The sequence below is a fragment of the Patella vulgata genome, chromosome 8 (assembly GCF_932274485.2).
Source record: "Patella vulgata chromosome 8, xgPatVulg1.2, whole genome shotgun sequence".
Lineage (NCBI taxonomy): Eukaryota > Metazoa > Mollusca > Gastropoda > Patellidae > Patella > Patella vulgata.
The window spans coordinates 11462586-11472839 of NC_065886.2; positions in this window are offsets into that span (position 1 = coordinate 11462586).

The following is a 10254-nucleotide window of genomic DNA, read 5'->3' on the forward strand; positions in this document are numbered from 1 at the left end:
TTTAATAATGAGATCAGACTCGCAGTCCGATCGATGCCGATGGCAAAACTTAAAAGTAAACAAACCCGAATAACAGCCAACTGAGCCTTTGTTGGTGATAATTTAAATTCTCGCAGTTGGACGGTTAGAGTGAGCCTGCTGTTGCAATTCATTTCATAAGTGGTTTGCTTCGTTCAGTTCTTTAATTTTTGAGAATATATAAATGTAACTGAAATATAATATATTTATTGATTACCTTACGCTTGCCGGAAACAAATTTTTAAAGGGAAACAACTCCAATTTTCCAAGGCTGTAATCGGGTGTCAACCTTTAGTATCTTCGGGCGTTAACAATATCACTATTTATGAACCTTACGGTTAGGAAAAAAGAGATATATAAAAGTCTCTATTTATATGGTTCTTTTTTGTCTAAAATATTTTCATATTTATAAAATGGTTTGTTTTTCTGTTAAAATCTAACTAGGTATTTTTTTTTTTTTTACTGCTGCAGGAGTCCCAGGATTATATTATAAGATAAAAAAATAGCAAATTTTATTGAAGACTCATAGAAACACTCGCATTAGGACAGTCACAAGTAAGTACCGGTATATAGAAAACATAAGCTTGGAACGCAAGCTTGGAGCTTCGGTATAAACATGTATGAAACTATTCAAAATAGTTTCAATGTGAAATGACAATGGACCCGATACACACAATTAAGGAGATTGGACGAGGTATAGCTATGTGTGGCATATCTATATAGGAGGCTTGCTCAAAACATCAAAGCATTTTTTCAACGAAAGAGTCTGGTGGGAATTGGTAGAACACGAAGCTCGGATTGTAGCTCTGTTACAAGGAAAAGACACCTACAGTTCATGGGATCTTGACATCAACATTCGATGAGAATGACTTTTCACTTTTTCGAATGACTTTTTCGGATCGGGAAGCCTCGAGACCATCTTGAAACACCGCGGTGGCATAAATATCAGCAAGACGCTATTCAACATTCACGGCTGTCATGTTATCCGTATAATGATGTTAAAGCTGATCTCGATGGTTTTGATGTTCGTTTCATTGACTTTGGGATGTCCACATTTAGATGAGGTTTGGAGTTTACTGCCATCTCTGAATACATGTCTAAGTACCAATTCTGGCCCGCAAAGTTCTTGAAAACTGGTTAAGTGTACCATTTACAGAGGCGGGGGGGGGGGGGTGCATACATCGATATCAAGGAATTCCGATATCGTTCAAATCACGCCCAGAGACTGTAAGTGCATGTCTTACATACATTATGCAAAAGTTAAATCTGCCTATTACAGGTCTTTCTTTAGGCCTGAAATGTTATCTAAATTATTAATTAGACATTAATTAACCTATCCAGACCATAATCAACCCTCGATGGCATCGCTAGGCTGCGATGTTTATTGTATTTGGTTCCGATTTGTTGCTGAACTTTCATTCATGATTTAATCATGAAATGGATAATAGAGACTATGTTTTTTTATCGTACCGACTTTAGTAATGATTTAATCATGAAATCGATAATAGAGACTATGTTTTTTATCGTACCGACTTTAGTGATCGAGGCTAGACCGAAAATTCAATGGCTAAATTATCGGTTCAGAGTGGATCAATTTGACTGAAATTTTCAGCAAATCACCTTTTTAGCATCTATTATAGTGAGAACTGCCAGCTCTTTATCTAATTTCCCATAATGCATCTTGTGTATTTTATTGTTGATATAATAAATACAATAAATGTGTTTTATTAACTAATTGTTGTTCTTTACATTTATTTTAACAGTGTAATTTGATACACGCCACATTGTTAAAATATTCCCACTGCTTTCAATACTGCCTATCAATCATCACTGTGTTACGCATAGGATCACCAATCAGCCATTATTCACACAGAACTTTTTATTGGGAGATGACTGGATCGTGAGTCAGAAAATGAAATGAAATGGGGTTTAACGCCCAACATTTCTGCACCAACGGGGATAATGAAGACGGACATACGCCATTTGTGCTATGACGTCAATTTTGCCATGGCAGTGGTGATCCCCCAAGAGCTGAAAGTTATTCTATGTGCATGCCAACATGTACATGGGACCTAGGGTTTCCGTGGCAAATATAACAGTAATAGTATTTTTATATATAAGAAAAAATGAATAAATATCATTTGAAAGTATTTTCATACTCGGAAGGATTAGGTTAAGAGCTTTTCAAAAATAATTGTGCTTTTCTCGATTTAAACGTGAAAGAGATTATACGTGTAATATGACATCAAGACGCGAATCCTGTAATATCCACGATTGGAATAAAAACTGAAGCGAGAAGGCCTTGTATCTTTGTATTTAAAGGGCGCATGGCTCTCTTTTAACAAATATTTTTATTTCAAATCAATTATGTTCGGCGAAATACGTGAACAGTTCAAATTGAACGGAAGTCGTTTAGGCCTGCTGGGTGCATTCTACACATTTTTAAAATTATTATTTTGTCGTTTGTGAATCAGCCATTACTAATTACTTCTACATTGTGTTGTAGGGTATATTTTTATTTGTTCATTACAAAATAGCACCCGAAACCACAGGGTACACGACTCGTGTATTGATTTAAAATTTTAATTGTGTCTTAAATATTGCACATCGGGACCCTATAGTTTCACGGCAAGATAACAGCACCAATATTGATTGAAGTTGATTAATTTTGACTTCCAATTCGTGTTTTTATTTTCGAATATTATGGAAAATATTAAGTTAGAGAATTAGCTCCTTTAAAAACATACTCAACACCAATAAGACACTAGTAATAGGTAAAAGAAATGAAATAGGGTTTTACTGTAATAACTGGCACAGGTACATGGGGACAGACACGCCCGTATATGGTGCACCTATGTGATTTTTTCAAAATATTTTGATGATTTTCTGAGGTTTCTTCTTAATATTTTTCAAATTTTTTAATCTGCTTTATTTTTCTTCCTATTTTGGTGCTAAATAATATAATATTTACTATCAAACATGTCCGTATTAAAAATCATACCTATATGATTTAGAACCAAATAAGAAGAAAAATAAAGAAGATTAAAAATTTTGAAAAATATGAAGAAAAAGAAAAAAAATCCAAAATGTTGAAAAAATCACATAGGTAAGAAGGACGTCCCTGTTCTCATGTTCCTGTGATAACTGGAGGTCAGACTGTATAAATGAAATGAAATGAGGTTTAACACCCTACAATCTTCCTGGTACAAACAATAAACCATTATTCCTATTATAATTGACAGATCCGGGAATGACGGACCCCTTAATATTTCATTAAAAACGAAACCAATAGCAATACCTATATACATGTATATACTTATATATATATATATATATATATATATATATATATACTAATAATTCCTTCGAAGATCAAAAGTTGTTGTGTGAGACTGTGAAAGGATATCTGACAATTCATAAAAAGAATTGACTGTCACTAGATAAGAGAACATGAAAGAAAAATGTTTATATAAGTATAGAATGAATAAACACACGTGAATTTACGGACTGTTTCTATTTCTCGTTATACGCCCAAAACACAGCTGTTTTAATTCTGACAAAAGTTTCATATTAAAATAGCTAAACGCTAAACCTCAAACTCAGAAACATCCCTTATTCAAAATTACAAACACGAATTAAAATTTAATACTGTTCCATTTCAGTCAATAGCTTACTGTGAAAAACTGGATGCCTAATATCCAATAAGTATTTAAAAAGGCCTGATTCACAAATTGCAAACTAACTATAATAAAATCGTGTAGAATGGATTAACAAGGAACAACGTTTGAACTGTTCACATATTTACCAAACATAACTGATTAAAAAATTATAATAAAATTTCAAACATTGAATAGAAATCACTTAATATACAGTAAAATGTGCTTTTAGACCCACCATCTTCGTCTATGCTAAAGTTTCCAAGAATAGAGCTATATGCCCTTAAATCTTATATCATTTTCAAGTTGGTAGAGGTGGAAAAAACACAAGCCAAGAGTGAGCTTGGTGTTCAACCCACACATATTAAGTTAATCAAGGTTTTGGTGTTCAACCGACACATATTAATTAAGTTAATCAAGGTTTTGGTGTAGTGAAACTATACACACAAGTTTCACCAATCTGGCTCAATTAAAATTGATTTTATTGTGTACCAAATCATCGACTCAATAAAATTGTTTATCTATGCTTAGCCTAAGCATCAAGCTATTCGACTGCTAAACACCTAACATTATAGTCCAATTTAAAACATTGTGTCCATAAAAGCCCATACATGTATATTAAAGATATTTATGTAATAGCTAAATCTGCCTATTCCAGATATTTCTATGGGCATTACATGTTATATAAATCATTAATTAGACATTTATTAACGTCCCAAGACCGTTATTAACTCTCGATGTTATCGGATGCTCGAGATTCTCAATGGATTTAATAACAATTGGCAGGTAGTGATTTGGTTTTAAAAAAAATGATAATCGAGACTCCGCTCTTCTCAAAAAAGCCCTAACGGCGCTAAGTTGATTGAATTTTCAAGACATTCACTTTTCATTATCTAGGTTTTTTTTTTAACTATTATAGCGAGGCCTGCCAGCTCTTTATCTACCTAGTTTTTAAGAGCTTTTGACGCGTTCAGTCTGTATGTCTTTCTTTCATCAAATAATTTCACGTGTGTTTCTGAACGGCACTTAAACGCACCGAAAAGTTGTTTGTTTTCTTTTATAAACTTGATTATTTCCTTCTTGCCTGAAAGAAAGAAATAATTTTGATTTATTTAAAGGTCCGGTTGCAACATACTGTCAATTATTTTTTAGGCAATAATTATTTCAAAAGAGTGCTTAAAAGTGAAAATTCACTACTTTCACTTATCATTTTCCATAAATACATGTTAACTGCGTAGCCTAGGAAATTCTTGTACTTGCAACCAATTCATATGTCTAATCTTCAATCCAGATAAACAAGAGCTTGATCCATTTTGAATTTTTTAAAAATTTTGATCATAAAACTGTGATGTAGCAGATTGAATTGAACCACTGTCATTGGGGTACGTTTAACCCCTGGTTCAATGTACCCAAGTGCATATAGTCTAATTTGATAATTTGTAATGTCTTTGAAAATAAAAACAATAGATTTAGAATATCAGCTGATCCAACTCTGTTACAGAAGGCCTATCGTATAGCCTAAAAGGAATTAGGCTAAAACGAACGATCAAAGCCTACCTGATTGCTTGTCAAGTGATTGGATTCATGGATAGGCCTACATACATGTAGCACTACTTTCCTTTGTGATGCAGGCTTTAAGCTGGAAATAAATAATAAAAACAATACAACTCCAGCTGACTGGAGTTAGATTTATCAAAAGAAAAGTGCCAAAAGTAAACACGACTTTAAAATTGTAGTCTAGATCCAACACACAAACAATGAATAGTGCTGGTCTTAACACCCAACCCTGCGTGACGTCCATATCTGAACTTAAAGTTATTTCAAGTCTAAGTGAGCCCCATTGGCATTAGATCTAGGCCTACCATTCTAGCTAAAATAAATCGCGCATAAGACTAATCCATACTCAATTATACTCATTTGATTTAGTTTATTTACTTAAAATTCTTTCGGTATTCGAAATAATAATAATTTTACTTACCATCCGTTTTCCATACTGTAGTCGATGGTGCCATTTTCCACAACCAAAAATGAAAACCAAAAGTCCCGAAAGTTCCCGGGTAGAGAGGAGGTTGACACCAAGTTGACACCAAAGCCGTATATAGATAAAGTTGCGACAACTGTGAAGCCAGGAATTTCATATGACGTCATGCTAATATGGCACATTTATATTTACTATCATGCTACATATCAGTAGAAAGCAAGTCCATGGTTCTTTTCAAATATATAAATAATTTACTGGCACATTTATATTTACTTGCCTTGAAAAGTGAAAAGGGTGTGTGTGTGTGTTTGGGGGGGGGGGGTATTTGAAATAAAAATGCAGGGCTTAAATTCCGTATATCTATACTGAAAAGTAAAGTTAATCCTCTCTTGAAATGTATTTATTATATTTTCGGCGGAATGCATATATACTTTTTTAAATTAAAATTGATACAAGTTTGGTAGCCTTCACTGGTTGAATTAAAGAGAGTGGTGGGGTGGGGCGAGTGTTTAATGTCAAAATACGTGTCTTAATAGGAAATTCCAGTTATTGTGTCATACATCACCGGAAAGTAGGTTTCTATGGCTCTTTGAATCTACTTGTTATTTTCTGACCCCTTTGAATATTTGCGCCCCATCTCCAATGAAAACAATCATGTTGCTCTGATTCTGTTCTCAAACAGAATCAAACCTATATCGTACCTGAGATTTGTTAGCATGTTTCACACAACCCAACATTGATCAGCACCGGGATTAAGGGTATCATTGATTTTAACGCTTATTGGGAATACGCCACGGAAACTACAATAGAAACGTATTTACAAAAACATTCTAAAGAGTGAAAACTGACATATTTCAAGCTTTACTGTATTTAAAGAAATAATTTAAATCAGCTGGCTGAAACCCCGTCTCCGCTATTTGTTCAATCATTCTTTAGGTATAGTGCCAGTTTCCACCGAAAATGATATCGCAAACACATGTTCAATCTATAAAAGCATACATTCCTACATATGTTTCTTTAGTCAAGTGAAGCAAAAAAAAAAAAAAAAAAAATCATAACTATGCGAGGGTGGGGTAGTAAATTCGTGGTAACAAGTCTGAATAGGCTTATGGGACAAAAGAGAAAGTTCACCTTGATGTTGACAAATACGTAAGACGATATGAACACCAACTAAAAAGATATATAATGTGATTCAGCTGCAAGGTGATATATGCGTATTATGCAGCATAGATAATTAAAATCTCTATTCAAGTTAAACCAACTGTATCTATTTATATTTAAGTCTTACGTCGAGCTGAATAAATTTTATGATTTATTGTCATTACAACATCTATTGGTGGCTAACAGCGTGTAACTTAAAACTAACATTGGATTTTTATTATTGCCAATGATAATATGTACCTTGAATTTTCTACACGAAGTCTATCGCATCCATGTATTTAAAGCGCGTTTACAATATATTCATTTAAGACAAAACTTTGTTATTTCGGGATTGATATATCGTAAAATTCATCTTATTTTAATAACTACATCCAAACTACAGTGTAAACACGGTTTGGAGGCTGTATCTGAACTACGGGGTACATCGAACTACAGAGTACATTATGGTTTAGAGACACTATCTAATATCCAACAGGAAAAATTAACGATTAATTTCATATCTGCCATTTTGTTGCTGCCATTTTGTATTTTCAAAATTTATCTTCAAATTCGGAGACATCGAAAACCATATAAAAGCCAAAGCAAAAGTCATATCTTATGTATCTTACGTATTATACCAAATTTATGTTTTTTTTTGTTAAATGGCATTATATTACCAAATTCGGCAGCCATTTTAAAAGAAATGCCCGGCACCATATGGAAAATACATTTCTTTAATTGATGTTTGTCAAATTCGATTTTTCCACACAACCACTCTGTGTTTGAGGAATTTAAAAAGTGATCATTTATAATCCCACGAGTAAATAGTAAAACACACTGATTGCGAGATATCGCTCTCAGAACATTCCCTGATTTTGAGTATGATTTTGTTTGATATATTAATCACTGAACCAAACTGCATTGGTTTCTTTTGCATTTTTTTAGGCTAAAACGTTATCCCTCAACGCCTAATACTGGAAGAAAAAAATAAAACGTTTTGGTATGTAAACCTGTATGACGCCATGACGTCATAGCTTTTATGGCGTCATAATTGGGACCCAAAATGGCGCCTGGAAATGAGTTGTTGTAACTTTCCCTATATAGGGCTTTGGTTGTAACAAATCTCAGGCACGATATACTCTTCAAAAAAAGTAGGGGATATTAAAATGCAAATACCTATGCAGGTTGTAATATGATAAATAGTCATGGACACTAGACATGCTTTGGGAGTATGTTCACAGATGAAGAACTTATCGCCCCAACAGAACCACTGAGCGGCACATGCGACACGCAATAGCGCCATACACGTGGGTTCATCGTCAAATTTGACTATTGAAGGAAGGGTTGATGAAAACTGCCGCGTGCTGGTTAATCTATCCATCTTTGCTTTCCATGTCGGTTCTTGCATAAGATTTAATGTTTAGCGTATCTTTGCTTTAGTGTGTTACGTTTAATTTGATCGGGAGATGTGTTCGTCGACGTCAACGTCAACCGACAACACTGCAAGAATTAGCCGTCGCACTGCAAGAGGAGTGGGTCAGATTGCCTTAAATCGTGACTGGACGGTTGATTAGGAGCATGCCACGACGAATTGCTGAATGCCTGAGGATCGGTGGAGCAATTACTCATTATTAAGACACAAATCAAAAACGTTCATTTTCACTTTTGACGATGTATCTATTTGCGAGTGTAATGGGACCTTCAGGTAATCCGCCCATATGAAATGTTTATATTCATGTGTAGGGAATTGGCCTGTTATTAACATACACTGGTTACCTCTAATAAAAACAGCAGTGCATTTCCGAAGTTTTGTATTGTTTCTGAATATCCCCTACTTTTTTTGAAGAGTATATATTTGATACTAGTTGAGCATCAGAACAACATGATTATTTCATTGGAAATGGGGCGCAAATACCCAAAGGTGTCGGACAAACTCTCCTTCCTTGGGCCCCTTTAATGTATGTCTACCTGTGGAATAACATGTACATTATTTATATCTGTTAAATTTGTGAGGTTTATATATTAGATTAATATTATTATTTACTCAAAAGACACCAGGAAGTTGCGTAGAGCGATATCTCGTCTCACATGTCACTGATGAAACATATGCCCGAAACACATGTTACGCTAGACACCTTTTATTTAAATTACGCTGATTTTAAGTTACACTGATTTTAAATGTTTTATCTAGTCAGTTTAAAGAAATTTCCATTTTCGAAAAATTGATGATACAATTAATGATCGATGACCGAATCCGGAATGGCTCCACACCAAAAAATCATGGAATTTCAGGCATTTGTTTTGCCGGCTAGTAGGCAAAAAGGTTTTATCTCCCAAATTACTATATAATTTAAATTTTAATTTTTCACTTTACCCGCCTTCACAAAAAATCTGATTTTTAAAAGCGTATGCAAGTTAAATATATTTAATAGCGCTTTTATCTGGTTGATCTTTCATTTTATTTTCTTATGAATTGGACTATATTCTTATAACAATAATGTGCGCTTTTTGTTGTATAATAATAATAATAGTTTGTTCAGCTATACTTTTCGTTTAAAAAATGTATATTTTATCTCTTTTTCGCGGAATTCTATAAAATATCCATCTACATCCCTGTCGGGTGCAGTCAACTTCGACACAACAGTATGATAGGACATAAAATAGAAAGTGAGTAGGTACAAATACTTGGGACCCAAGATGGCGTCTTTGTAGACTTGATGTCATATTTTCACGACGTCATATGAAATTTCTGGCTTCACAGTAATGTTGTCGCAACTTTATCTATACGGCTTTGGTCCTGTATAGGGAAAGTTACAACTCATTTACAGGCGCCTTTTTGGGTCCCAACTATGACGCCATACAAACTATGACGTCATGGCGTCATATAGCTTTACTTAACAAAACGTTTTATTTTTTTCTTGGTATAACGTTTTACGGGCTACAATTTATCCTAAACAAATTGCAAAAGAAATCAATGCAGTTTGGTTCAGTGAGAAATATGTCAGACAAAATCATACTCAAAATCGGCTATGGCAAAATGACATGATTAACATAATATAATTTGACGTTCTTCAGGAATTATCGGAGAACGATATCTCGTAATCGGTGTCTTTCAGTGGTGGAAGGATAAATAATTTCTTTTTAAATTCCTCAAACACAGAGTGGTTATGCAAGCGAAATGTGCTGAAAAATCGAACGTGACACACACCATTTCATTTGGTGGCGCGCATTTCTTTCTAAATGACTGCCAAATTTGATAATATAATACCACTTAAAAAGAAAAAGAAAACAAAACATTAATTTGGTAATAAAGGGGCAGCGATAATCTTCAAAATAAATTTAGAGAATTCTTGGAGGTAGAAATTCAAAGTAGCCGGCAAAATGGTTGAATTTTAATTCATCGTCTTTTTTTTTCGGTGGGTATAGCTTGTAATATGTCGTATATATGGGTTTGGTGGT